This window comes from Odocoileus virginianus, chromosome 12 (genome assembly GCF_023699985.2).
Source record: "Odocoileus virginianus isolate 20LAN1187 ecotype Illinois chromosome 12, Ovbor_1.2, whole genome shotgun sequence".
Lineage (NCBI taxonomy): Eukaryota > Metazoa > Chordata > Mammalia > Artiodactyla > Cervidae > Odocoileus > Odocoileus virginianus.
In genome coordinates this window covers 23,606,954-23,634,524 of record NC_069685.1, presented here as the reverse complement: position 1 = coordinate 23,634,524, position 27,571 = coordinate 23,606,954, and the positions used below count along the sequence as shown (strand labels likewise).

Here is a 27,571-nt window from a genome sequence, read left to right as displayed (position 1 = left end):
TCCCACAAATGTAAGAGGGGCAAAAGCTTGAAGGCATAGGATGAAAGGCTTATACTTCTCCAGGGAGCTATATAGTTCATCTCCTCACTTTATTCAGGGCTCTGTTGAAACATCCCCTCATCATAAAGGCCTTTTTTTGTTCCCTGAACATCCCATGTAACCAGTCACCTACTGTTCTCTGCACGGTACAATTTTTTATTTTTCTTTCTAGTATCCCTGGCCACCAGATATTTTACATTTTTAATATTTTGGATGTTTATAATCTTGTCACCAATGTTAACTCCATGAAAGCAGTTTTGTTTTGTCTTGGTTTAATTCACAGTGCTTCAAATAGAATAGTGCCAAAGCTGCTCAAAGTTTGATGACTGAACGATTGATGCTTTCAAGTGTAAATTCATGGACATAACTGGATCACAGAAGTGTGCTGACACTGTGTAGAAGAAAATGATACCGGAAAAGTAACTTGCAACATGGCTATTGAAGGGTTGGTATAACATTCAAAAGCAGATCTAACAGAACTTTTTATGATGATGGAAATATTCTAGATTGGTGATGTCATGTCCTATTCAGTAATCACTATCAATTCAGTAGCATGTCATCTGAGTGCTTAAAATGAGGCTGTGATTGAAGAACTCAATTTCTTTTATTACTTTTTAAATTAATTTTAAACTTAAATATAAGTAGCCACATAGAACTAGTGGCTACTGTATTGACCTATGTAGTTTCTTAGGAATTTGAAAGTTAAGACAACAGGAATCTATACAAGGTCTTCTAGCAGAAAAAATAATGGGATAAGAATTATATTTTTGAAAAATGATAGTGAAAGTAACATTTAGAATGAATTGGAGCAGAGAGAAACTGGAAAGAAAAATGGCTACATATAAACTTTAAAAAAAACTGAATGTTAGAAACTGAGACCAGTTGAACAGAAGGAAAAGAGATGACTGGGAAACATCAAACAGGCAGAATCAATAGGACTGATGTCTTTATCTACGACCTCATGTTTGCTGCTATAGGTGATTAGATGGAAAACCAAGAAAATATACCATATATAACCAACAAAAGAATCCAGGTAGTGGAGAAAAACCATACTTGTGCTAAGTGACATTTACTTTGAAGAGAAAAAAAAAGTCAGGTCATTCTGAATATTTTTTAAATCCAGATACCTACATCTCAATTATGGCCCAGAAAACACTTGCAAATTTAAAAAAGAAAAATATTTGCTTGCTTTCCTAGTTTGTCAAAAACAGAAAACAAGTCCAAAGAAAGTTTGTATCCAACTTAACATGGACATTAAGTTAAAACTGTTTCTAACATTATATGTATGTGTATTTGCATGTATGTGCATATGCATATATACACACACACACATATTCAAGTTTGTAAGTACATAATATGTAGTTTGAAAAATAATGTAAGATCTAAGATATCATCAAATAATCCATTTTGTTCATTTTTCTTGCACACACACACATTCAAGTTTGTAAGTACATAATATGTAGTTTGAAAAATAATTTAAGATCTAAGATGTCATCAAATAATCCATTTTGTTCATTTTTCTTATAAAAAGCCACCTAGAACAAGCAGCCATGTTTTTTGTTCTTTGTCTTTTTAATGGAGGAATATATTTTTATTTTAGGCTCACATCTCAACAGTGAAATCCTATCACAACACAAGAAAAACTTCTCCCATATTGGCAACTATTTTTATATGGTTGGCAGGTTTCAATGAGTCTGAGCATGAATAAAACCCAACTACTCCACCGGATGAAAAGCTCATGAACTTCCGCTTTTAAAGATGAAGTAGAAAACAACTGTCAGATGTAAGAAAACCAAAGAATGATTTAATAGTTCAGCAACAAAGAATGCTTGACCCCTATGTGCACTATTAAAATCTTCATATAACAAACTCATATAATGGGACAGTCAGAATTTAGAAGCAAATACACTTTCTTGGCAGACTGAGGATTTTTGCCATCTGTATCTCAAATCAGAAGGAAACATACCCTGAGTTCAGGCTCTGTAATAAGCATATGAAAGTCAAAGGTGCGTCTGTATATCCCAAGTGAAGTAAAAATGAAAAGAAATGCCTGCAGGGCTCATGTTCTGAATAAAACTGTCTATATTTTGAGAAATTCCACTCTCTATGGACTTCTAATGATTGCAACAGCAGGAGATGGAGCCAAAGAGACTCAAAGCAAATTGAAAAGCATGATTTTAAGAGAAACCCCCCAACACCCAGTAGAATGATAATATAGATTTACCCAGATTTCAATCTATATCCACTAGTAAGACATATATTGGGACAATAGCAGCATGATAGAATATAATTCATCTGAGAGACTGATACATAATGGCCACCTTTTCTATTTTTCTTCTTCTGAAAGAGATGTGATTATAATTATAAAGCACAGAAATTATTTTATAGAAGCATATGTACACTAGGATTGTAAATCTGAAAGCCACTAAAATCTTCAAAATGAAATATAATACTAAAATGTGACCATAGGTAGGAGAATGTGCAAAAGAGAGTTTACCACTTACTTGGTTAATACAGGTCTGACAGATTCAATCTTATTTTGAGTAACTAAATTTTCATTAAAATTCTGTTTTATATGGATATTAGAGTTCCTAAGAATTAATTAAGCCATAAATTGTTCATAGCTTTAGCTAGAAGGGAAATGGAAATTAGAAAATCTCACAACTGTGAGCATATTTATCTGAAGGTACTCTATTAGTACAGATCTTGTATTTTCTTCAGAATTTATCAGTTCATTGCTATATTTCATCTTTTGGTGATAAAAATATATCTTTGGTCAAAAGATCTATATTCTCACTTTTTTTAACACTTCCCTTTCCCATCCCATAAACTGAGAGATGAAGCTTTCCTCATTGGTTTGGGTTGAGTACAATAAATTCAATAAAACTATGAAACTATTTTCAATATTGTTGGTAATTCAGGATATTTAAGTGAAAACTATCATGGAATATACATGCACACCTACTAAATTATCAGATAACTAAAATTTAGCCAGCACTATGAGCTATTAAAAATGTGAAAGCAATGTGAACTCAACATGAACTGCTGATAAGAGCTATATTGCTACAATGGCTTTGAAAAACTGTCACCATCTAATAAGCATATATCTCACATAAACCTGCAGCTATACTAGAATATATAAAAATTACTAAGAGCATTTATGATAGTCAAAAAAATATATATAACACACATATGCAACAAAAGTAAAATGAATAACTTAAGTTGTAAAGAAAATTAACTACAACCAGTCAGTGATATACATGATTCTTGTTGTTGTTTAGTCACTAAGTCACATTTAACTCTTTTGAGACCCCATGGACAGTAGCCTACCAGGCTCCTCTGTCCACACCATTTCCCAGGCAAGACTGGGGTGGGCTGCCAGTTTCCTCTCCAAGGGATCTTCCTGACCCAGGGATCAAACCCATGTCTCCTGTATTGGCAGGCAGATTCTTTACTACTGAGCCTCTCTGCCTGCCAATGTGTATGATTCTTATAGCTATGATGTTAATTACAGGAAGCATAACACAAAATAAGATATATAACTGTTTCATTTACATACAATTCACAAATATATAAAACTGTATTATTTTACTACATGAGTAAAATTTTAAAGGAAAGTGAGGAAGTGATTCTCATAAAGTTCAGATAATATGAGGGATGGAGAGATGATTACTAAAGGAAATAGTGCATTTTCAGAGTGCTGAAAATATTCTATGTCTCCATACCAGGGGTAACTACTCAGCTTATCACTTTATTATTATTAATTATAGTGTATATTATGTATCATGTAGTTCTCCATACTTTTGTTATATTTCACAATTTTAAAATGTTTTTAAAAATTCAGCCTTGATCACTGTCATAGGTTAAAGAGTGGTCCCCCAAAACATGTCCACCCAGAACCCCATAATGTGATCTTATTTGGAAGATGGGATTTTGTAAATGTAACTAAGATAAGGATCTTGAGAGAAGATCACCCTGGATTAGGGTGGGCCCTAAGTCCAATGAGAAATGTCTTTATAAGAAACAAAAAAAGGAAAAGAGACACAAACACAGGGAAGAAGGCCATGCAAAGATGGAGTTGGCAACTCAAGTTCTGTTGGCAAAAGCCAAGGAAAACTATGAGCCACTAGAAGCTAGAAAAGGTCAGAAGGATTCTTCCCTGGAACCTTCAGAAGGAGTCAACACCTTGACTTTGGCCTTATGACTTTCACAACTGTGAGAAAACAAATTTTTGTTACTTTAAGCTACTAAATTTGTGGTCATTTGTTTATAGCAGTCCTAGGAAATGAATGCAGGCATTCTGCAGACAGTATTATAGAGTGAGTCCTTTAGATCTGAGGCTGTGGCATTGGCTTGGTTACAATTCTAAATCAAGCATTTACAAACCTTGGACAATTCACAGTACCTTTTACTTCTAGTTTTCCCATGTATAGAATGAGAATAACATTATCGACTGGGAAATGTCGCAGTAAAGGGAAAATTAATAATTTAAACACCTTGATACACTGCTGCATACGAAGGGCCCAGATAATTACATACACTTATACCCTCCCCTCACAACGAGCCACAAATAATGAACTGTTCTTGAGGTAAGACCAACGTATGAGATGAATGTGTTAGATAGCTGTTATGATACTATAAATTTAAATTAAATTAACTTGCCTTGGACTCATTTCAGGAACACCAAGCAATTGATCCCAGCAGAGGCTTAATTCCATGAAGTAAAAGTGCTTCTCTAGTCTAGTTTACACCTCTGGTCTCTGTTGATTATTTATACTTGGACTTATTCTGCTAGTATACATCAGGTTTCTCTGGTGGCTCAGTGGTAAATAATTTGCTTGCCAATGCAGAAGACCCAGGTTTGATCCTTGGTCCAGGAAGATTCCCTGGAGATGGAAATGGCAACCCACTCCAGTATTCTTGCCTGGAGAATCCCAAGAACAGAGGAGTCTAACAGGCTATAGTCCATGGTGTCACAAAAGTGTTGGACACGATCTAGTGACCAAACAACAAGAACAAAATATACATCAGTCTTTCACTATTAGTCAGTGAGAAATGATACCAGAGAAACAGAAATATCTCAATACATTCAAAGAATCAGGCTTTTAAGCAAAACTTTTGACCATGAAAAATCCACATAAATGAAGATTTTAGGGAGAAACAAACTGTTGGTCCTTCCCTAAGAAGAAACCATACTTTTTTTTTTAATTTTTCTATTCTATACACTTATTTGAACATCTAGTGTAGTAACATGGTTCTAAAGAATAAAACCATCTGACAATATAGTCACCAACTACACAGCCATCTAGGGTACCTTCTTCATAGAGACAAAAATAACTGCAATAAAACATTACCATAGGGTTTCCCTGGTGGTTCAGATGGTAAAGAATCCGCCTACAATGAGGGAAATGGGTTTGATCCCTGGGTTGGGAAAGTGCCCTGGAGGAGGGCATGGCAACCCACTCCAGTATCCCTGCCTGGAGAATCCACATGGACAGAGGAACCTGGTGGGCTACATTCCATGGGGTTGCAGAGTTGGACAGGACTGCGTAAGCACACACACATGAAACATTACCATAGTCATTATAAGTGAACTTTTATTTAAAATTTTAAATGATCATACACCAAATAAAGCTAAATATATTGAAATGTAAAGCCCTCCCCTTTTAAGCAGTTCAGTGAAGATTAGTGGTATTAATTTTACTTAAAATTCTGCTTCAGAAACTTGACTAGAACATGGAACTTTGGCATCTAATTCAGTTTCCTGGTAAAACTGCTTTGAAATCTGTCACCATTAAAAAGTTTTTCACCACTGAAACCTTACAAATATACTGCCCTTTCTGACTAAAACCATCTATTAAACTTCACTGAGCTCCTTAACTTATTTTTTTAAAGAGAATGTAGTAAGTTGGATGGCAATTCAAAGCTGAGATGCTTCATAAATAAGAAGATAGTAAGGTGGGTTGGGGTTATAATAAAGATGACATAGGGGCTTAGAGTAAAATTCTTAGCTTTGGTATTTAGCAACTCTGTGTCTCAGTTTAAGTTACTTAATCTTCCATGCCTAAGTTTATTAACTTAAAAAATTAAGATAGTAATAACACCCACAGCAAATGGCCAGTGCATATAAAAGCATTCAGTTCAGTCTCAACAGCATCATTTAATAAATATTAATTGGTCATCAGTCTTTTCATGTCCTTTTTTTTTTTAACTCACCTCTTTCTGAATTCACTTTAGTGTCCTCTCCCACAAAACCTAAATTTCTGGAGTACTGTCCCTACCACTCTCACCTTTCAGGCAAGCTTCTTGAAGGATTTGTCTCTCTTTTTAGAGCCTCATCTGCCATTTATTGCTCAATCCACAGAAATCTGACTTAAAAATAAGGTTTTTAATATACATACTGTGATTCACACATATCCACATTTGCAAATGCAATCTATACGCCAGTGACTTAATTTAGGACTGTTAGATGCATACTCCATCCTCCATTCCCTCACTTTTATTTAAATATAGTAAGTTATTTTTAGCCTGCCATGATACCACACAGAATAAAGGACCACAAATATGACCAAATTATGGCAAAAAGAGACGAAAAAGGAATGGGTTGGAGGTTGATGAGGTCTCTTTCTAAGGGAGGAACTATGCTATCCTCCTCTCTTCCTTTGTTTTCCTACCAGAGACATCACTGTGATTAAGTGTCTACATCAGAAATTTTGGACTCTGTAGAGGAATGCCACAACCTAGGATGGTAGAATAGAGACGAAGAATGAGCCTCAGTGACATTTTAGAACTCACTTCAGGCAATGTTGCCTTCCACCATGCTCTTCCACAAGATTGAAATAAATTTATTTAATTAAGCATGTGTGATAAGGGAATATTGCTCTTCTGTGTAGTTGAGTGAATCCAATCAATTCTATATATTTAAACCAGAAAATAAAAGAAGACAGTGAAAAAATTGGCTTAAAGCTCAACATTCAGAAAACTAAGATCATGGTATCTGGTCCCAGCACTTCATGGCAAGATGGAGAAACAGTGAAAACAGTGGCAGACTTTATTTTGGGGGGCTTCAAAATCACTGCAGATAGTGACTGCAGCCATGAAACTGAAAGATGCTTACTCCTTGGAAGAAAAGTTATGACCAACCTAGACAGCATATTAAAAAGCAGAGACATTACTTTGCCAACAAAGTCTGTCTCGTCAAGGCTATGGTTTTTCCAGTGGTCATGTATGGATGTGAGAGTTGGACTATAAAGAAAACTGAGTGCTGAAGAATTGATGCTTTTGAACTGTGGAGCTGGAGAAGACTCTTGAGAGTCCCTTGGACTGCAAGGAGATCCAACCAGTCCATCCTAAAGGAGATCAGTCCTGGCTGTTCATTGGAAGGACTGATGCTGAAGCTGAAACTCCAATACTTTGGCCACCTGATGGGAAGAGCTGACTTGTTTGAAAAAACCCTGATGTTGGGAAAGATTGAGGGCAGGAGGAGAAGGGGACGACAGAGGATGAGATGGTTAGATGGCATCACTGACTCAATGGACATGAGTTTGGGTAAACTCCGGGAGTTCGTGATGGACAGGGAGGCCTGGCGTCCATGGGGTCACAAAGAGAAGGACATGACTGAGAGACTGAACTGATCTGAGGCCAGATTTCTCTGAAGAGCTCCAGTCCTACATACAGGTTGCTATTTAGTATTTCAAAAGAACCTCAAGGTTAATGTATTTGAACATGTGTCTTCTCCAAATTTCTTGCTTATATTTCCTATCTCAATTAACTATGCAAAGACCTGCCCACTTATTCAAAGTGTGTACAGTCAAAAGTGAAATTCCCCAGGCCCATTGGCCTGTAAGAGATTAGAAGATTCTACTCTATGAAAATTAGTCCAAAATAAATGATCTTTAGACACTGATATTTAAGAATCCCCAATTCAATGACCATCTGATGCAAAGAGCTGACTCATTTGAAAAGACCCTGATGCTGGGAAAGATTGAGGGCAGGAGGAGAAGGGGACAACAAAGGATGAGATGGTTGGATGGCATCACCGACTCGATGGACATGGGTTTGGGTGAACTCCAGGAGTTGGTGATGGACAGGGAGGCCTGGCATGCTACGGTTCATGGGGTCACAGAGTCGGACACGACTGAGTGACTGAACTGAACTGAAATTCAATAACTCTCCCTAACATTAGAGATGTGCTGCAGTCTCATGCTGATCTTGCACACAGAGCATCCAATCAACCTTTATTTTGAGCATTAAATCAACATTTTAATTCCGCATTTAAAACTGACTAGATGACCATCACACATAAATAACCCTCAAAATGAAAAAGAGTGAATAAAATCAATGAAGAAAAAAGCAAAGGGAACTGGGGGTGATGCGATGATGATGAAAGAAAGTTCACTGATAGCCACTGCAGAAAGGAATAAGATGCTGAAGCTGGAAGTAAAAAAGAAGAAAGCAAGAAAGAAACTAGATTACCTGATTTACATGATGTATCTGTACGGAGAGAATTTTATGGCACTTCTGGAGAATTTGGAGTGATAAGGATATACAACTAAACACATAATAAAGCAAGTGATTCACTCCAGATAAAGTATTGCATAAGAAAGCAATTATATTCATAATACATAGTATTTAGCTCAGATAGGAACACTTAGAGACACATATAACGACTGAATCACGTTTTAACCAAAAGTTATGATAAACCTCTAATGAAACAATGGAGGTAGAGGAAATGTGTTTTCATATGTATGAACAGACTGCTAAAAAAATAAGCTTCTACTCTGGGACATTAATGGATACATAGAATGTAAAACTGAGAAATCCATAAATAGAAATAGAAACAAGCCATTTAGATATATAGGTACAAATGCCAAAAGAAAAATCCTCTGAAGTTCAAATCCTTGCCCCTGATGATTGGGTATCTTGAATGAGGAGAATAGGAGCAGAAGAACTCACATTTTTGCACAGAGTACTATTTTGTTAAGATGTACAGGTGGCTCAGACAGTAAAGAATTAGCCTGCTTTGCAGGTGACCCGGGATTGATCCTTGGGTTGGGAAGGGAATGGCAACCCACTCCAGCATTCCTGCCTGGAGAATTCCATGGAAAGAAGAGCCTGGCGGGCTACAGTCTATGGGGTCACAAAGAGTTGGACACAACTGAGTGACTAACACATACACACACACACACGCTAATTCATTATACTGAAAAAATTAAATAATAGCTATTTTTAAGAAACTATAATAACTTGAAACATGTTATCTAAAACAAACAATTATTTCTTAGGAAGATAAATGCTATAATTAATAAGTGAGTTGAAACTGTCATATCAAAGTGATTGAAAAATAATGCTTTGAACATTTTCAACTATTAAAACTTTGAAAACTGCTTGAAGTATACTTTTCCTAATTTTTTATGCTATTTATTTGTTTAGCATGCTTTTTTCCACTGTGCCAAAATAGTTCAATGTTAGATTCACATTTTCAGAAATTCTAAATTAATCAAGTGTGAATTACTGCATAATACACGTTAGACAGCAAAATTCCAAATACTGGCATAAATTCTGCCTTTGACCAATCTCAACTGTAAAGGAGCAAAACTGAAAATAATCTCCATAAAAGTCCAATATTTTATGAAAAAAACAAACAAAAATACTATTAAGACCAAAAAAAAAAATCTTCACTATCTCCACTGAGGTAAGAAACGCAAAATATGTAAACAAAATGTTCCCTCACTCTATCACTTATGTATTATCAAGAGATTTCAATTCTGTAATTTATATCCTTCCTGCCATGTGTTAATTTTAAAAACAATTACTCTGCTTTTTTACTATAGTGAAAGGGAAATTAAAACCTCTTCGCGACTGGCCTAGTATAATGCATTTGCAAAGGTGAAACCTTAAAGCTAAATGGAATGGGGCACAGGAAATCAAGAGTTTAAGGATGTAACTATAACCAGGAAATAAAAGGTCATTCATTTTTGCAAAAAATCAAAGCAGTCTCTGACGCATCTAATTAATGAATAAAATTCTTATTTCTTTTACAATAGACCTTTAAACTATTTCCACTCAGCAGTCCTTGAAATGATTTCACTAGGAGGTACTGGAGTTATTGAGCCGAAATAGCAGCTGCTGTTTTTCTCGGTTTCCTTTATTTTGTAAAAGGACCGGTAACTTTACATTTGGTTTCCACACACTTCCCCACTGGCAACTCCCCTCTGTTTTGTCTCTCCCCAAAAAGTTTAATCAAATTTAGAGTATTCAAAGCGGAAAGAATTAACTTCTTTTCTAAAAGTAATTAAAAGCATGATGCCTTTTATTCACTTGCTTCTAAATTAGGACTGCCCTTTCAAAGAAATATTAAGCTGAAACATATAAAGTTCATCTTAGTAAATACTACAATTATCTAGGGAAGGAAGGATCTATATGTGAGACAAGCTCTTATACCTGTGGTTTAGCAATATCCACATGAAAAGAAGATTAAGCAGCTCTCAAACTGCATTTGAACTGTTCAGTAGATGTCAGCATATTAAATTCCTTACTCTTAAAGATCAACGAGATATATTTTCATATTTGAATACCTTCTTATCATAAAAATACATTCGGTGCCTTCCTGGTAACAAAACAGGATTGATATTGATCCTAGATTTGACCACAGATTTACAGGCTTCAACAAAATATTACTTAGGAGAAAATATATACTCTGGAATTTTTTTTAGTGAGTCATTGTGGAGAACACAATGAAATCAAATAAAGTGGAGAGACATGAAAAAAGTGAAAAATGCTCTGATTCAATTAACTAAGGGCAAGCTCCCTTAGACGTTTCACAAGTAAAGATTCTTCTGAGGATACAACTACTCTAATTAAATAGGTATCTTTGTGCTTCTTAATTACTTTCATCTCTCCCAGAAAGGTATTATATGAGATTTCACAACCATTCTACAGAAGCTAAAATATAATACTGAAAAAACTAAAACACAGTTTCAACTGTATGGGATGAAATTAAGTTAGAAACTAGACATCCATAGGTTAAGTATGTATAAGATAATTCTACATATGGTGTAATAAAATAGAACTCATTGTGTATAGGTGGAAGAGTGATTTACACATCAATATTTGAATGTTTAGAAGAATTAGAAATGCATTCACTAATTGCATTGAAAATCTATAAAGTGTAAGAAATTCTTTACAGAAAGAAAACAGGTTGTTGCAGCAAACCAGTAAGACAGAAATAGTATAACTAAAAAAATAAAGTGAATAAAATATATAATGGTATAACTGATCCATCCATGTTTAAAAATAAAATCATCCCTACAAAGTAATTTTATTTACAAAAGAACTTTAAAAATTTCACAAACTACTTAAGTATATAAATGTGAACAATTGTTATTAACAATGCAATTTGTTATTAACTCCACATAAAGGACTACTGTGCTGAAATAATTCTGAAATGTATTAAAATGTCTCTGTCTTATTAAGAGGAATATAGGCAACAACATGTAACATTTCTCTGTCATCATTATGACCATCACATATGTAGCACCTAACTGAATTAATGCAGTTTGTGTCTCTGCTTCCAAACCTAGTGAGGCTTCTATGTATGTCTTCACAATCATCCATTTCTCCTTTCCGACATACAGCTGTAATCCAGAAAGAACTAGTCATTCTCAAATTAGGTATTGAGACTAACCATATCACAGTTCCACTTTTCATATAAAAACATTTTTATCCAGGACTTTGTAAGTATTTAGCACAATGTCCCAAACATAAAGGAGTTCATTTCATATTAACATTATTTTAATAAGTGAGTAAATGAATGTATGTAGTTAATAAGCAAATAAATAAGTAAGCCTGGGAGACAGGCATACTGATAAAATCAAACAACGAAATTTTAGCAAGAAAAAAAACCATCCAGAGCACTACCAGAGTGAGCATTTTATACTTCCAGATTTTATATGGACAGAGGACATGACTTGTTCTAAGACCACTGCTTGTCTAGTTAGATCCCTGAATGAATTGAGAGAAACCTTATGAAGTGTGTAGAGGCAACACACCCTATACTCTTGGCAGAACAGCACATTCTAGAAGAGTCTATCATATTGACATTTAGCGTGCTGATGCATTTTTCATTACAACTTGAAGGCAAGTCATATTTTTGTAAAGGTCAATGTAGGTAGGCACTTAAAGCACTCAAATTTGACAAAGTTATTCATCATCAGTTTCTCTAGGAAACGTACTTACTTGATGCTCAAATGACAGTCACTAGACATTGCTTTGCTTTTAATTTCCTTTGTTATTATTGTTTAACTATTCCCCATGGAAGATAAAGGTTTTGTTGAGGCAACCAAGAAATTCTTCTAAAGTCTCAGGCTGGGGATTTAATATCCTAAACCCAATTTTCCCCTCCACCAACACATCCTTAAATACTACTTTTTGTTTCTAGTGGGGGGAAAAAAAAGCAACTATCAAACCTACTCTACATCCCATGTAGACATCCCTTTACTTTTAAAACCTCCTCATCATTAAATGACAGAGTTGTTTTAGTGGTTCTCCCCCTAAAATTTAGTGTTAGGGGCAAATTGCCTAGTGGGAAAACATTCAATTTAGTGGCTAATGAGAAATCTACTTTAAAGCAATTCCTAAAGGAAACCTTAAAAAAAGAACATCTCAAGTTGGGATTGTTTTCTCTTGTCATGGCCAAACAACCACAGACACTTACAAAGAACCCAGTCTACTTCATGTCTGAGTTCTATTACCCTCACAAATCTGAGAAGGAAAAACTGATCTTAATTTTAAATTAAGAGATCCTCTTAACCTGTTCTGCTTTTCCTATTCTGTGGCACTTTTCACTTTCCAACATACTGGTTTATTTATTACACACACACACACACACACACACAAGCAGTTGAGAACATCTGTCTATTTTATTCATAATGTATTCCAAACACCCTAGTACATCATGGTGGCGGTGAGTCGCCAAGTAAGTGTCCAACTCTTTGCGACCCCATGGACTGTAGCCTGCCAGGCTCCTCTGTCCATGGGGATTTCCGGCCAAGAATACTGCAGTGGGCTTCTATTTCCTTCCCCAGGGGATCTTCCTAGACCAGGAATCAAAACCACATCTGCTACACTGGCAGGCGATTCTTCACCACTGAGCCACCAGAGGAGCCCCGAGTACATGGTAGGGGCTCCATATGTATTTCTTGAATGGATAAATGAATTAATCAATCAACCAAAATGTCTTGCCATTTTTCATTTCAAATTCAAGTCATATGGCACATTACATGTTATTAACTTTGGAAGGACCCTATAGTTGATAAATTTGAGTTCATAAAAGTAAAAGATCTAAAATCTAGATTATAATACAGCTTTATGCAAGCACTATGCAAACACAACCTAAAGAAATGATCTTTTTGTTTTCTCTTAGGCTCTAAGTAAATATGCAAAATAATTCAGCTGTACTTATATTGCAATAACTGCATCTTAAAGTTGTTTATTTATTTTTTATTAAACCTAAGCATCAATAGTGGGAAGGATTGAGATCTCAACAAAAACTTTCCTAGGGAGACATATCCAGTGGGACTAGATTAGCACTAAGCATATCTGTTTCAAGTGAAAAGATACTCATACTTAACTTGCTATTTCACTCAGAAGCTATCCAGGAAAGTAAATTATTCAAAAATAGGGAAGATAAAACCTGGGGCCCATTTCATTTCTGCAACCCAAAAAGGAGACTGTGGGTTAGCCTCTTATTTTAGCAGATGTTCGTGCCTTCATTTTATTTTAAAAATGGACTTAATACATTTAGCCAACATCTCCTTGGGTTTCTAGAGATTTGTTCCTATTTCAAACTCCAAATGCCTAAGAGCACTCAGACTTCAGTATGCTGGAGAATTTACACCTCATCAAAAAACAATAAATTTCATTGGAAAGTATTTTGAAAATACTCAAGTTCAGAGAATTTATCTTGCTGACCTTGGAAAAGGGCAGGGAAAAAAATCTGAAGAAATAGTTTCTGAATTTCTTTGTCTGCTTATTTCATATTGGGATTCATCATGCTTATACATCAGCTTGAGAGAACCAAATGATCCTAAAACAACTGGCCAGCAGTAAAGTGAGCATTTGCAAGCAAGCACATCTTCTTGAAAATTATAAGCTACATATGGGCCAATAATTGCAGAGTAATTGAGTGCATTAAGATAAATAAACAAATTATGGTGGCAAAGAGGACAAAGCCAACAAATAAGAAATATTGAAGAAAACATAAATCCAAAGTTAGGATTGCTTACTTCTCCATGTAGTAGTGTGTAATGTCAGCCCTTGACATTGATAATTACTGTCTTGACCCTGGGTAAGTGTCCATCTACTCAGCTCTCAATGTTCCTCTCTATACATGAAGAATTTGAATTAGATAAAAGGATTTTAGTTTAAAAGGGAAGGGGTGTGGTATTTCACAAAGTTCAGTAAGTAAATTAAAACAACAGGAAAACTGCAAGACACCAGGTCAGACCTGCTTACCTCTTAGGCTCTCACTTCCACTATCCCTGCCCTCCCCCTGCCACTCCTACCCAATTTGTCTGTGGGTAACTTTCAAGGAACCCTAGATGCACCATGTGAAAATCTCTGGAAGAAATGGTTTCAATGGACTGCTAACTTTCTTATTCTCCATGAGGTGCCACAGTATGGCTACAGATCATCAATTTAAGCTTATTCTGTTTTGCTACATCATTCATAATTGTATTATTGTTCTCATGAATATAATGCATTTAGAGTGGATAGCAGGCATAAAGAATAGCAATTGTGTACTTAACATGCTCAAAGATAGCTATCCCACCTCAAGACAGTAAATCAAGAAAGTATTGCATTTTTACCACTTAGCAATCAAATCATATTTGCCTATAACTTTTATAACAGAAAATGTAAAGAGACAATAAAAACTTCTCTGTCTTTGGTTTGATATATAATTCTAAAAAATCCTTTCAGCATTAAGATTCTGATTTTAATATTAAATCAACTGCTAGGTGAATATTATACTCTTTCTAGTGTATCTTTATTTGATAACATTAAAAAGAAACTTCTTTAAAATGTTTCAGAATAAGCCTGATACTTAAAACACTTTTTTTGTTATCTAATGGAGTTTATTTCATGCTCTTATAATGACAAAAAAAAAAAAAAGGAAGGAGGGGTTTAAAATGGGGCTAAAGAGACAAAAAGCTAAAAAATAAAATTGTTAACCAACTGAAATATCTTCTATATATCTGCAATAAAACATGGAATTTAGCTGTGTATACTGCCACCTATAATTCACCAAACTATAACACATTTCTCTCAAATAAAAGAAGGAAATGCACAAATGCTCTTGAACACAATAAAAATTCTGCAGTGACTGTGTGACCATCATCAATTTAAGACAGCACCATATTAAAATAATGTCCTTAAATGCCATAGCCCTTTTTCCTCATCCATTTAATTCTTAATTATTACAGTTGAAATAAAACTCTAACAGTAATAACATTTCTGCCTTTACATCTAAAACTCATCTTCATATGTGGGTAAAATTTAAGAGCATAGAAATAAAAAGAGGAATTCCTATTACAGTTGCCATCTATGAATCAGATCTCATGTTCCCATGCATGTATGTCCTTATTTTAAACAAACAAAAAAACACATTACATAGTTAAGAGAATGTCAGCTAAATCCAAACTACTCACTTAAGGAGGAAGACGAGCAGGTTTTGAGAGGGGCCTTTATTTTTAAATTGTAATTAAAATTTCCCATCTCAACAGAGCTTATTTCATAAGTGTTATTGAAAAGAATCATGATAAAGAACAATAGATCTTTAAAATAAACAAATCATATAAATCATATGTTCTAGGATGATATCTACTCATTCCTGCCTTTCCAAGATAAACACAATCTTAGATTATCTCAGTTCTACCAACAGAAGAAATATAGTTAATCGACAAGGGATAATACACTAAAATACAAATAAATGAAGAAACAGAAACTTTTAGAAAAATTTGAAAAACAAAAAAATTCGCATGTGAATTCAGTAAGAAATAACCATACAACAACCAGTAACTTAGCTTTTTCTGATCAGAAGAAATTGTCAGAACTATCTATGCATGTTAGAAGCATTCTCAGCATTCCAAAAGGACTCTCCATTAGGAATCTGAAAAACAGGTCATTATTTAAGGATTCTCCAACTGAGAGAGGGCTTCCCAGGGCCTAGTGGTAAAGTATCTGCCTGCCAATGAAGAAGACACAAGAGACACCGGTTAGATCCCTGGATTTCTGGATTGGGAAGATCCCCTGGAGAAGGAAATGGCAACCCACTCCAGTATTCCCGTCTGGAGAGTCCCATGGACAGAGGAGCCTGGTGGGCTACAGTCCATGTGGTCGCAGAGTCGAACACGATTGAGCACACAACTGAAAGAAGCCTCTTCCTGGAGTTTCTAGAACCTCAGTATCAAAAACTGGAATTTTTTTTTTATATATACAGCTAGCGAAGAATGTATATAAAGGCTAACAATCCCAATTCCTTTCTTTCCAATGTCAAAAGGGACTCACTGTGCAGAGAAGTCTGGTCTGTGAATCCTGGAGTCCCCCTTCCAGAATCTGCCTGTGTCGTCACAATCAGCAGTTTCCCTTGACAGAGGCTACTGGGCAGCAGCTTCCAGGAGAGGGTGACAGCTCTGCTCTAGAAGCGCTTCCTGTTTCTGCTGTCCCTTAGACATTTGGGGATTTTTTTTTTTTTCTTTTCCTCTGCTTTCTGGAGTAGATCTGAACAACAGGACATTACCTTTTAAGAAACTTAACTTAAGGGATCTAAATCCTCCATATGTGAACGGTGGTTTTCAATTCTAAATGAAAAAACAGTATGAAAAGGATAAGCTCACCAACTTCCCTCAGGAAAACAAAACTTGCGTACTGCGTGACTGATTTCCTGTAAATGCATGATTTACATAAGACGGAAACTGACCAATGAACAGCTGCCATCAATCCTGCTCAAGCCAATGAACTTACCGCTTGGACTCCGCGGCGCTCCCGCTCTTTCTGGGCGCTCCCGCTCTTTTCCGGCGCTCCCCGCTCTTTCTCGGCGCTCCCGCTCTTTCTCGGCGCTCCCGCTCTTTCCCGGCGCTCCCGCTCTCAGCGCTCCCTCTGCGGACCTTCTACAGATTTGAGCCTGGGTTGCTGCAGTTTGCGTTTCCCAATTAAAATTCTTCTGCTGTTCTGGAATGAACTCAATTTCTGGTAATTCAAGCTTGACTCAGTTTACTTCATCATTCAGGCTGATAGATACTACTACAGATCTAGTTATTCCATGGTTTTATATTTGAATTAGTGCTCAAATTCACCCGGAGTTCATTTTTGTATATTGAGTAAGATGAAAAACTAAATCTTTCCTTTCATCACAAACATGGAACTTTTCCATTATAAATCAAGCAAACATATAGTATCCTCCAACTCTGATCCATCCTGTTTCATTGATACACATATATTTTCTTATACAGAAAAATACAGTTTTATCTACTGTGTCCTTTTTCTTTCTTATGTGTGTGTACTTTATATTTACACTTAAACCCTTTCATTCTGGTCAGCTAATCCTGGTTTTATTAGCCTGTGAAAAACCTCTCAGATTATTCTTAATCCTTCATGTATAAAATAATTATGATCTAATTACAGAATTGTTTCTAAAGTCCATCATATCTAAGCCACAAACAATACAGGCCTGTCAGTTATGAAAAAGGAAGCTGGGGAATAAGAAAAGAAAAAAATACACATACTATGGTAATCAACAGTTCTTTTTGGAACTGACATCCCTTCATTTCAGGAGACTGAAGAACAGAAGCTAAAAGCAAGACAGTGTCCCCTCTGACTTAAAATTCAGGACATTCATTGCCTTGAATCTATCAAGTCAATCAACATTTCTTTTAAACTTAACCCTGAAACACTTCTAAATTATAATATCTCCTGATTCTACCTAAGGCAGCAAATGTCCTCCCATCTCAGTCATATTTACTTTTAACATCTTAGCATTCTAATCGCGGGGGACTGCTTCTTAGCTTGCCATTCTGACCTGATAAAAACAATTCAGAGTACTATCCATTGTACTTATTCCAGTCATAGTTATACAGTCAGTATAGTATATACGAAATAAAATGAAAACTAGAAAACAAAGAACATTATAAGTTGATAACAGCACTTTTGAGTAGTAGCAGTTCTGAGAGAGAAGGAATATATTTCATGAGTTGTAAATGAGAGATCAAGTGTTTTGAACACACTTCTACAGTGGATTTTCCATTTTAATTTGGGTTTCTTTTGAAATAACCCACTTCAAAGACCTTTCTCAAATACAGATTATTAAAAATATAGCCTGTGGAATTGAGTATAACATCTTAGATATATTTTAAAGATGAATAAAGTGGAAAGTTAAAAGGTCAAGCATTCATTCATTTAGTCAGCACATCTTTATTAAGCATTGGTAATGCAGCCAACAACTCTATCAAAAGTGGGACCGTTCAACTGAATGTTTCTTAGGTTCCTTGAGCTTATGCAATACATTTCTCCCTTATTCACCTACCAGAATGAAAATACGTTTTTGTTAAATTAGATACTTGGTTAGGTAGTCTAACCAGACAAGATTTTTAAAGTATTTTGAGAAAAGCAGCCATCATCACGTCACTATTAAATTAGAAGCAGCAGCCAGGATTCTCAAATATATATGCTAATGAATGAGCAATAATATTAGGTTTTATTATAATTCTAAGGCTAAGCACTGGCTATTAGCCCAATCCATACCAAAAGCATTACTCAGGTGTGAAAGCTAAATGAGGCTCTCACCCAACTCTGCTGACCTTAAATCTGGCCAAATTCTCGTGGGTGGGAATAGGGAGGAATAAATCCAGTGCAACAAAATTGAAGCTGCCTTGGCATCATAGATGTAAGTAACTGGGTCCAAAGTCAGGATGTTGGCCTGTAATTGAAAAGCTCAATTTGCTGTTTTTATGATCTCCATAGAAAAGCTTTTTGCTATCACTATTTTCACTTCTTTACTGTGCAAGTCCCTCTCACCTGCTTTAGATATTTTTTTTCTGCTAATCTGTATAGTACTGTTGCCTTTAAAATCATAACACAAACTGCCCTTTTCTAGAAATCTTTGCTTATTTTATTCTAGTCTTTTCTATATTTCCCATGCACTCATAGTCACTAGATGTTTAAATGTATTTTTATGCCACTTAATGAATTTATCTAAACATTTTATATGCATTATTTATTTATCAAGTTGATGATGAATCCCGGAGAAATATACTCATGACTTACATTTATTTTCTATTCTTTGGGTATTCGTATGGTTCTGCTCCTATCACACCAGCACCAATGCGTTTCTGTTTTCTAAAAGTATAATGAGTTACTAAGGAGAATACTAATAATAGCAATGCTAGACACAGATATAGCAAAAGAGGAGAATGATAAAGAGAAAGGCTTGAGGCTCAAAATTGGTCACTCTAATAAATTCATTCTATCTTAAGTGATTTTTATCAATTTGTTTTTAATCTGGAGAATTTTTGTACTCATTGACATGAATATAGTAGGATGTATTAAGGAATTAGAGGGAAAATAGTGACTATATCCGGAGAAGGCAATGGCACCCCACTCTGGAAAATCCCATGGACAGAGGAGCCTGGTGGGGTGCAGTGCATGGGGTCGAGAAGAGTCAGACATGACTGAGCGACTTCACTTTCACTTTTCACTTTTATGCATTGGAGAAGGAAATGGCAGCCCACTCCAGTATTCTTACCTGGATAATCCCGTGGACAGAAGAGCCTGGCAGGCTACAGTCCATGGGGTCACAAAGAGTCAGACATGACTGAGCAACAGACAATTTCACACAATCCTAAAATGGTGATGATTATAGAAATAAAACAACAGTATTTTATAGTGAAACCCATGTTTTCATTTAAATGATTTTCTGAATCTACACATAAGTTTTATCATATAAACTAAAATGTATAGAAAATTTAAACTTATCTAGAAGAAAATTAAAGTGTTAAAATAAAACGACATGATTATGAAGAGAAGCTCATTGATTTTTATATTTTGATATTTAATAACATTTAGCTAGTTTTGTCTTCTTCATTTATGATTTGCATTCTCTTTAACATTACAATATCCTGCAAAACAAGGACAATGCAAATTGTCCTCAAAGTAAATACTTTAGCATGGATTTCATAAAGAAAATAAACCACCAAGAAAATCAATACTAATTATTCTCAATAAATATCTTATTTAAGGACTATCTTATTCAAAACATCTTGCTATAATATTAGTTAAAATTTATTAAAAGTCTACCATGGGCTAAGAGTTTTACATATATCATTTCAATTTAAGCCTCCAATGACTCAACAAGGTCAATTTTTGTCATATTTTAACAGACGTTTAGGATGTTTAACACACTTTGACAATGTTTCAAAGGAGTTAAGTAATTTGACCAAGTTCAGATATTTGCATAAGCAGGGATTTGAGCCCAATTTGGTTTAATTCTTCATAATTTACCGTATCATCACCCACCACAGTTAGGTGCCTTCATAAATAAGTAACATATAGAACCTTCCTTAGAGGGCCTACATTACACATACTCTGAGTTATTGGGCACACTTCTAAAAGAAATACAATATTTTTCTTCTATCAGCACTTATTACCAAAATAATAATACATATTTTATACTTACAGTAAGTAAATAAGATTCCATCATCTTCTTCCTTTGGTGATTTCTTCATGTATTTAAAATTGTTTTTAAGTCATTTCCTGCAGGCACAAGATTGTCAAATAAATTTCATTGTTTGATTTTCAGAAATTTCAAATTTAAACAACCCTTTTGGAGTAACATTGAAGAAATTAGTATAAAAATGATGGTTGAAATTTTATATATATATATATATATATATATTTGCGCTGTGTAAAATGGGTACATGTCTTCGTTCTTCCTAGATTTTAACAATATCTAAATAAACTAAGTGAACAAGCCAGTACTTCTTGGACCACTGATGAACTTAGTATATGTTTCAGGAATGGATGAATTAGAAGTGGCTTCCTTTTGGACATGGTTGTATTATCAGTTTCTATTTTCAGTTACTAAAATCTGTGATTCCCATGTCAAATGCTTCAAATGTGAGAAAGAAAAGGGTGCTTCATAACCTCACTTCTAAGAAAATGTATTCAAGTTTTAGTCTCCTAATAAATCTCAAAAAAAAAAAAAAAAAAAAGCCTCCTCAAATATGTTTACGAACTCCTCCTTGGCTCAACTCAATGAGGTACTAGCCATTTTGACTGATCTAAAATCAGTACTTCTATTTTACAAAATCTGGATTAAAGATGAACTTTAAAGATTGAACTCCATCTTTAATCTGTAAATTAATTCATTTTTTGTTTTACCTCCAAAGTAAATCCAATCAGATAGACCAGAGGAACATCATAGTGGAGCTTCAACCCGAGAGCATCAGAAGGCCTGGATTTGAATTTTGTACTAATTTGCTGAGTTACTTAAATTCTGAACATCCTGAGTATCACTTATCTATAATGTTGGGATAATAGTACCTGTAGACATGGGGGAAAATACTACAACTTATCTAAGAACGCTTGACATATACTGGCTGTTTAAAAACCTTAAGCCACTTTGACCTAAAAAACAAAAAACAAACAAAAAAAAAAAAACAAGAAATTGCAATCAAATAAAGCGTTTTACAGTATCACATAGACAAGCCTATTTAAATAAGACATCATAGAAATCAGGTTTCTTATAGAAAGAATTATAGTAACCAGCCAAACTGAGAAAGATGTTTTTCTTAAACTGAAATATCTGTGCTATTTATTCTGTTTACTATTATAATTCTAATTACCAATGTAATTCTCACTCTTTGTGTGATAGTCTCTCTGTGGTGCCTGTCTCTAATAACATTTTCAAATTCTTTAGAAAGTAATGCTATGACTTGTAACCCTAATCACAATTTGAGTAATCTCATTCTGTATTCATAAAAATCAAAGGGCTTCCCCTTAAGAAAACAATTTATACTTGCCAGACAAACACTAGTATTTTGCTGACTGTATCAGTGTCAAAAAAAGAAGCAAACTCACTGCAGAAGAAAACAGAATTCTAGACATCTTTTCTCCTACTCATATAAACTTAATCAGGGCTTGCAATTAAATTTTTGAAATTGTTCTATATCATCCTTAATGTTTAAAGCTTCATTTCTACCTCTGGGCCCCATCAGTAAATAAAACCCACATATCATCCCTGTTAGCTGGCTTTTTAAAATGTGATGTCTTATACTTTTATTTACAATCCTAATCACATCATTGATTTCAGTAATCTTCAATAAGAGTAATTATTAATACTGTCAAAAGCAGAGGCTGGGATTCAATTTTTTTCTTTTCCCTTTTTAAAAAAAAATAAACCTGGATAATTAAGATTAAGCTTAATAATGTAACTCTAGAGGCCTCTGGGTAATTAGAAGTTTCCTATGATTGACTATGTAATCAATGTAAAGATAATGTCTTCACTTAAACTTCTATACATACCCCAAAATAATTATATGAGCTACAAATGGTTAAAAAAAATGCTAGGAGTAGTCACTCATCATACCACAGAAGTAACTAATTTTCTTTTTCAGATAGGCACCCCACCAAATTCTATCTGATTGAGTACTTTTCTGTAATTTAAGACAATAATAAATCTATCTTGTCTACTAATGCCCCCAAAACTAAGGCACATGACATTTTTACTAACTCAGGTGTGTCTTAAGGGCACTAAGAAAAATTAAAAAATAAAAAACAGGATAAACCGATAAAAAGAGATGAGACATTTTGAAGAAATCAGATTTTTCAATATCCAAAGCAATTTGTTATAGAAGGATAAGATGAGGTAATGCATTTTGATTTTCAGAAAAAGAGGTCATGATGTAATAAAGATTGTCATTCCATATCAGATCTCTTTATTTACATTCTGAAAGAAGGTGTGGAGCAAAGCATAAATTTCCAAAGGATTACCTATTTTTCACTAAAAGACACAATATGTGAAGGAGCTGACAAGAATGTAAGTGTGCTCAATGTTGATCACCCACCCCATACTCAGGAAATATATTTGGAAACAGTATCAAACACTATTGCCTGATTTTAAAATACTCCTGGACTCCTTACTGATCAATACCTCTTAGAGAAAGGATAAGAGTATAGCATCTGAACTGAAACAGTATTATTAGAAAATGATATTTTGAGCATTAGGATATATAATTCATGTTGCTTTCATTTGCTCAGACCATTGTAAAAAATCCATAAATCATTTTCTTGTTCATGTATTGCTTAAGTGCAATTTGTCATTTTGCATTAAAGGGTTGCTTCAGCTCATCAGTGCTTTTAATTCACTGTTTAGAGTTTAACAAAATGATGGCCCTGTCTGATAACTGAAAAGACACTGAAATGTGAAGCCACACCAATATTAACAAGGTTAAACAAAATGGAAAAAACATTTCTACATTGAATATCAAGTAACACTTAATAGCTAGTATTCTCAGTCCCCCAAACAGGTTGGTTTGTTTTCCATTGGGTTCAAAGCATTAGAACACAGTAACTAAAGAGTTACCTGAATGCTTATAACATATAGCATGTATATGCTATAAATCTTTTCCAGCAACTCTCATCAATACTCACTCTCCTGGAGATGAACAAAAATGAACAGAATGGCATTGGTTCCAAAGCCTTGCCTTCCCACCTCTGAAGTTTGGATACACTGCTACAAATAAACCGATTTAATGGTTACCCATAAGAGCTGCCATACAGCCCAGGTCTTTTGCGTTTGCTCTCTGCACTGTGCTTGCTGGGAATAATTGCAGTGAACCACCCAGCTCAACCCTGGCAGGGGTTTGGCATTTGAAAGACTCCTTATTGACAATTTAAATTTTTTTTTTCCTTCTATTTCTTTAAAAAAGAATTCTCTCAAAGCTCTGGGCACACTGCAATAATAAGAGGATTTAGAAACAAATTGCTTTCAAGTCAAGTTAAATCACTGCAAACACTCATTCATCCAAATGCTAGTTAACAAACTTGTTTCCCTTCCGCCTTTCCCTGAAAAGCGTAGGGAGGAAAGCAGTCCCGTTAGTTAGTTTCAAAGTTTGAAAAAGAAAAAAAAAAAAAAAAACACCAAAGTTTGTAACTACTGTGTACAGAAAACGTGACTGTGAGATTCTTAGCGCCCGCCCTGCCTGCTGCCCTTAGAGGACAATGAAATTAACAAGGATGGTTTATCACTCACACACCAACGAGGACTTCTATGAAGACTGATTTTGATAACCAACCCTCCAAATAATAATAATAGCTACTTTCCTCCATCTGTTTTAGGATACAGTTTGCGTTGGCCCAGAGAGTTGGCTCCTGGAGGGGGCGTGGGGAGGGAGGAGGGTTATATTAGGGATTGCTTCTCCCTGCCGGTTTCAGTTACGGGGGCGGAGGGGGGTGAAGGACGTTGCATTATAAGATATTCTGTACTTCAAAGAGGTTGTCAGCCCCACCACCCGGGCTGTTATTTATGTAATCACGGCCTCACTAAATTCTGGGGTCCGCCAAGTGAAAAAGCAAAGGGGGAAATCTGCTCCATTGACAGGGCAACGAAGAAAGTACCCGGGTTTTATTTAAGAGGCATTTTTAAAAGACAGATTTAAAGTGCTGTTTTGTTCCTTGGGTGACGGGGTGGGGCTGTTTAATGGTGCCAGGGTAAGGAGGCAGAGAAGGTTGCTAAAGCCAATGTCTGAATCGCGGCCCGGGACAACATGCTCTTGCAATTACCCTTGGCTGGAGCAACGTAGAGGGAGGCGGACCGACGGCTCGCGCTGTTCTCATAAGAGGAAGACCCCGTCGTCACCCCGCCGATTCCAGGGCGCCTCGGAGACTTGAAGCCAGAGAGGCGAGACCTCTAGAGGACCCCGGCCGGCGTCGCCGGCGCGGATCCTAGCCTCTGCGACCCAAGAAATCCTGCAGAGCCCCCAACAGGCCGGCCCAGCCGAACCAGAGCCCCAAAGCAAAATTCGCTGGCTTGTCCTGTGCCGCTTTCGCCGCTAGGAGACGCCTGTAACCCACGTTTGTGGAGAGAGTTTCCCTTTCGAACACAACTGCTATCAAAAAAAAAAAAAAAAAATGCAGCTCAAGTATTACAGTGGATGTAGTGATTATTTACAGGCAAATCTGGCCATCTCTCCACGTTCTTATCTCCACCTCTGGAAGCTCTCTGGCTCTAAGCGAACGTCCAAAGTCTGCTCAAACTTCATCTATGTTTTGAGAAGACAAAGCCCCTCCCGCAGTTTCTGGATCTGCATTGTCATTCAGCCGCATGCTTCTCACACGCAAACACGCGCGCACACACAAGTGTTTCCGTACGTGCAAGTGAAATATTAGAAAATTACCGTCATTTAAAAAATGCTCCAGGATTATTCTGATGAGTCAGCTTGAAGACCTCAAAACATTTCATTTCAATCCTGCAGATCTAAGGAAAAATCAGGAACGGGAGGGGGAGAAAGTACAGATGCAATGCCATTATTAATATTCAGATACACTATAATCTCCTTTTCATTGATCCACAGGTTCTTTTAAAAACTGACGCTCCATTCTCAGCTGCAGACGTGACGCTAAAATCATTTTAACTGCAGCGGTTTTCGCTGGGCTTTGGCCAATCGTCAGTTTACTGCAGCTGGAAAAGGATTAGCCATTTTTGCTGGCATCCTTTCCTTCCAACCGCTCAAAGGCTGGACCTGTCTCCATGAAAGAGCCAATGGGGGGCGGGGGGGCCTAGCAGCAGACAGGCACTCGCGGGACTCGCAGAGGCAAGTCTCAGTCTATACTCCCGGCCATGGCCACTCGCCCTTTTTAATTCCCTGCCAGGAGGGAATGACAACATACCTCAGGATCGGGCAAACGACTCTCCTTTTCCCGCAGGTTGTGGCGGTGTTACTCCCGGGTCATTCATTACCAGGAAGCCCCAAGGGATCTTTCTATCTTGTAGCATAAGAACGCAACTGAACAAGAGCTGCATTGGTTGAATAACAACCCCCTACAGCCCATTAATTAATACACAATTATGCTTTAAAAAATCTTTTTGGAGAATTAACATTCAATCCACTCTGGCATTGAAGAGTTCGCGCAGTATTTTAACTTCACAAGAACTGGGTGCGTTTACCCGCCGCTTTGCCCCCGCGCTTCGCCGAGAGTGAGCACTCGGAGCTCCTCAAGCGCATCCTTCGGGGCCCTGGAGGTGTTGTGGGGATGCTCCGTTGGGGCTTATACAGAGCGGTGCGCGGGACCCTGCAGGATGGATGCGAGCGCCGTGGACGGATGTGTAAGCGCGTTCGCAGATACTCGCAGCCTCACACACACTGGGGCCCCGCGTGTGCACGGCCCCAGCCCACGCACCTACCCCCAACCCCGCCCGCACACGCGTTCACAGCCTCCCGGCTGCCCTCATCCTGCGGTCTTGCTCCAGGCTGGGCAAGAATCGGTGCTCGGGTCTAGTGTAGGGAGGAGGAGGAGATCGCCAATTGTCAGAAAAAAAAAAAAAAAAACAGAAAAAAGCTTGTGCGCGCCGCCGCTGCGTTGCACTAGGCAGGGGGAGGCGCAGGGGTATTCGAGGCGCCTTGCCGCGAACGGCAGAGCTCCGTGCCCGAGGCCAGAGAGTCAGCGCTAGGCTGGCGGGCTGGAAAGCAGAGCTCAAATGAAACTCCTCAGTGGTTGATCAAAGGGCTCACAGCTCAAACCAGATCCCCCAGCGAATTAATCTTTTGGTAAGATACTGTAGATGTAGTTTAGGAAGGGAAGAGGCGAGTATAAAGCGTCTGCACGTCTATAGGAGCCGCCAGCGTTCATCCCTGGGCTTGCATCCCCTGGCTGTTTGGGACCCACCTCTGCTCCACACTCCAGCTGTCTCACCCCTTTTCCCCGCAGCCCCTTCAGACCTTCACACTTAGTTTGACACAGCCTACGCCATATCGTTTTTAAATGTCTTGCTAATCTCCGCCAGGGTCCCTCAGTTTGGTAACCCCTGCCAATTAGTGGCCCCTCTGCAACTTTTTCCTGTTTTTCTCGGTGACTTATTTTCACGATGAGCAGCAAGGAAAACACCTTAAAGGAAAAAGAATGTTAGCGTCATTGGAAACCCCGCTCCTGGGAGAGGATACCGCTGCTGCTATTATGTTTTCGCATCTGCTGATGCAAACAGGGAAACCTCTCTATTCCCTCTCCATTACCTGCGGCTGGGGACTAGGAACTTTCCGTGGCAGAGTCCCCAGCTAGCACCTCGGGACCTGCCGGGCTGTTCTCGCTCTCACACTCACACTCACCCCGGCAGCACAGGCGCGGGTTCCATCCCGCCCGGCCCGGTTACTGCGTGACGCGCCTTCTTGACGGCCGGTTTGTCCAATTAGCTCTGACTCGGTGGGTGGTGCTCCTCGGCGATTGGTTGGCAAAATGAGGGCGCTGCGCAAAAACAGAGAAGCGG

General features: G+C 36.9%; 1 long non-coding RNA gene across 2 annotated transcripts; it reads right to left on the bottom strand.

Annotated features, from left to right (window-relative positions):
* Window positions 1-15,069: 15,069 nt before the first annotated feature.
* On the bottom strand, window positions 15,070-27,407 carry LOC139037743 (uncharacterized). Of its 2 annotated transcripts, none has more exons than XR_011490629.1 (5): window positions 27,321-27,407; window positions 25,488-25,567; window positions 20,768-20,844; window positions 17,062-17,268; window positions 15,070-16,898 (listed from the first exon to the last, which is right to left on the bottom strand). It is a non-coding gene; the product is annotated as an uncharacterized lncRNA (long non-coding RNA). The 2 variants fall into 2 exon arrangements; XR_011490628.1 differs by lacking the exon at window positions 27,321-27,407 and adding an exon at window positions 25,981-26,523.
* Between the last annotated feature and the right edge of the window lie 164 nt (window positions 27,408-27,571).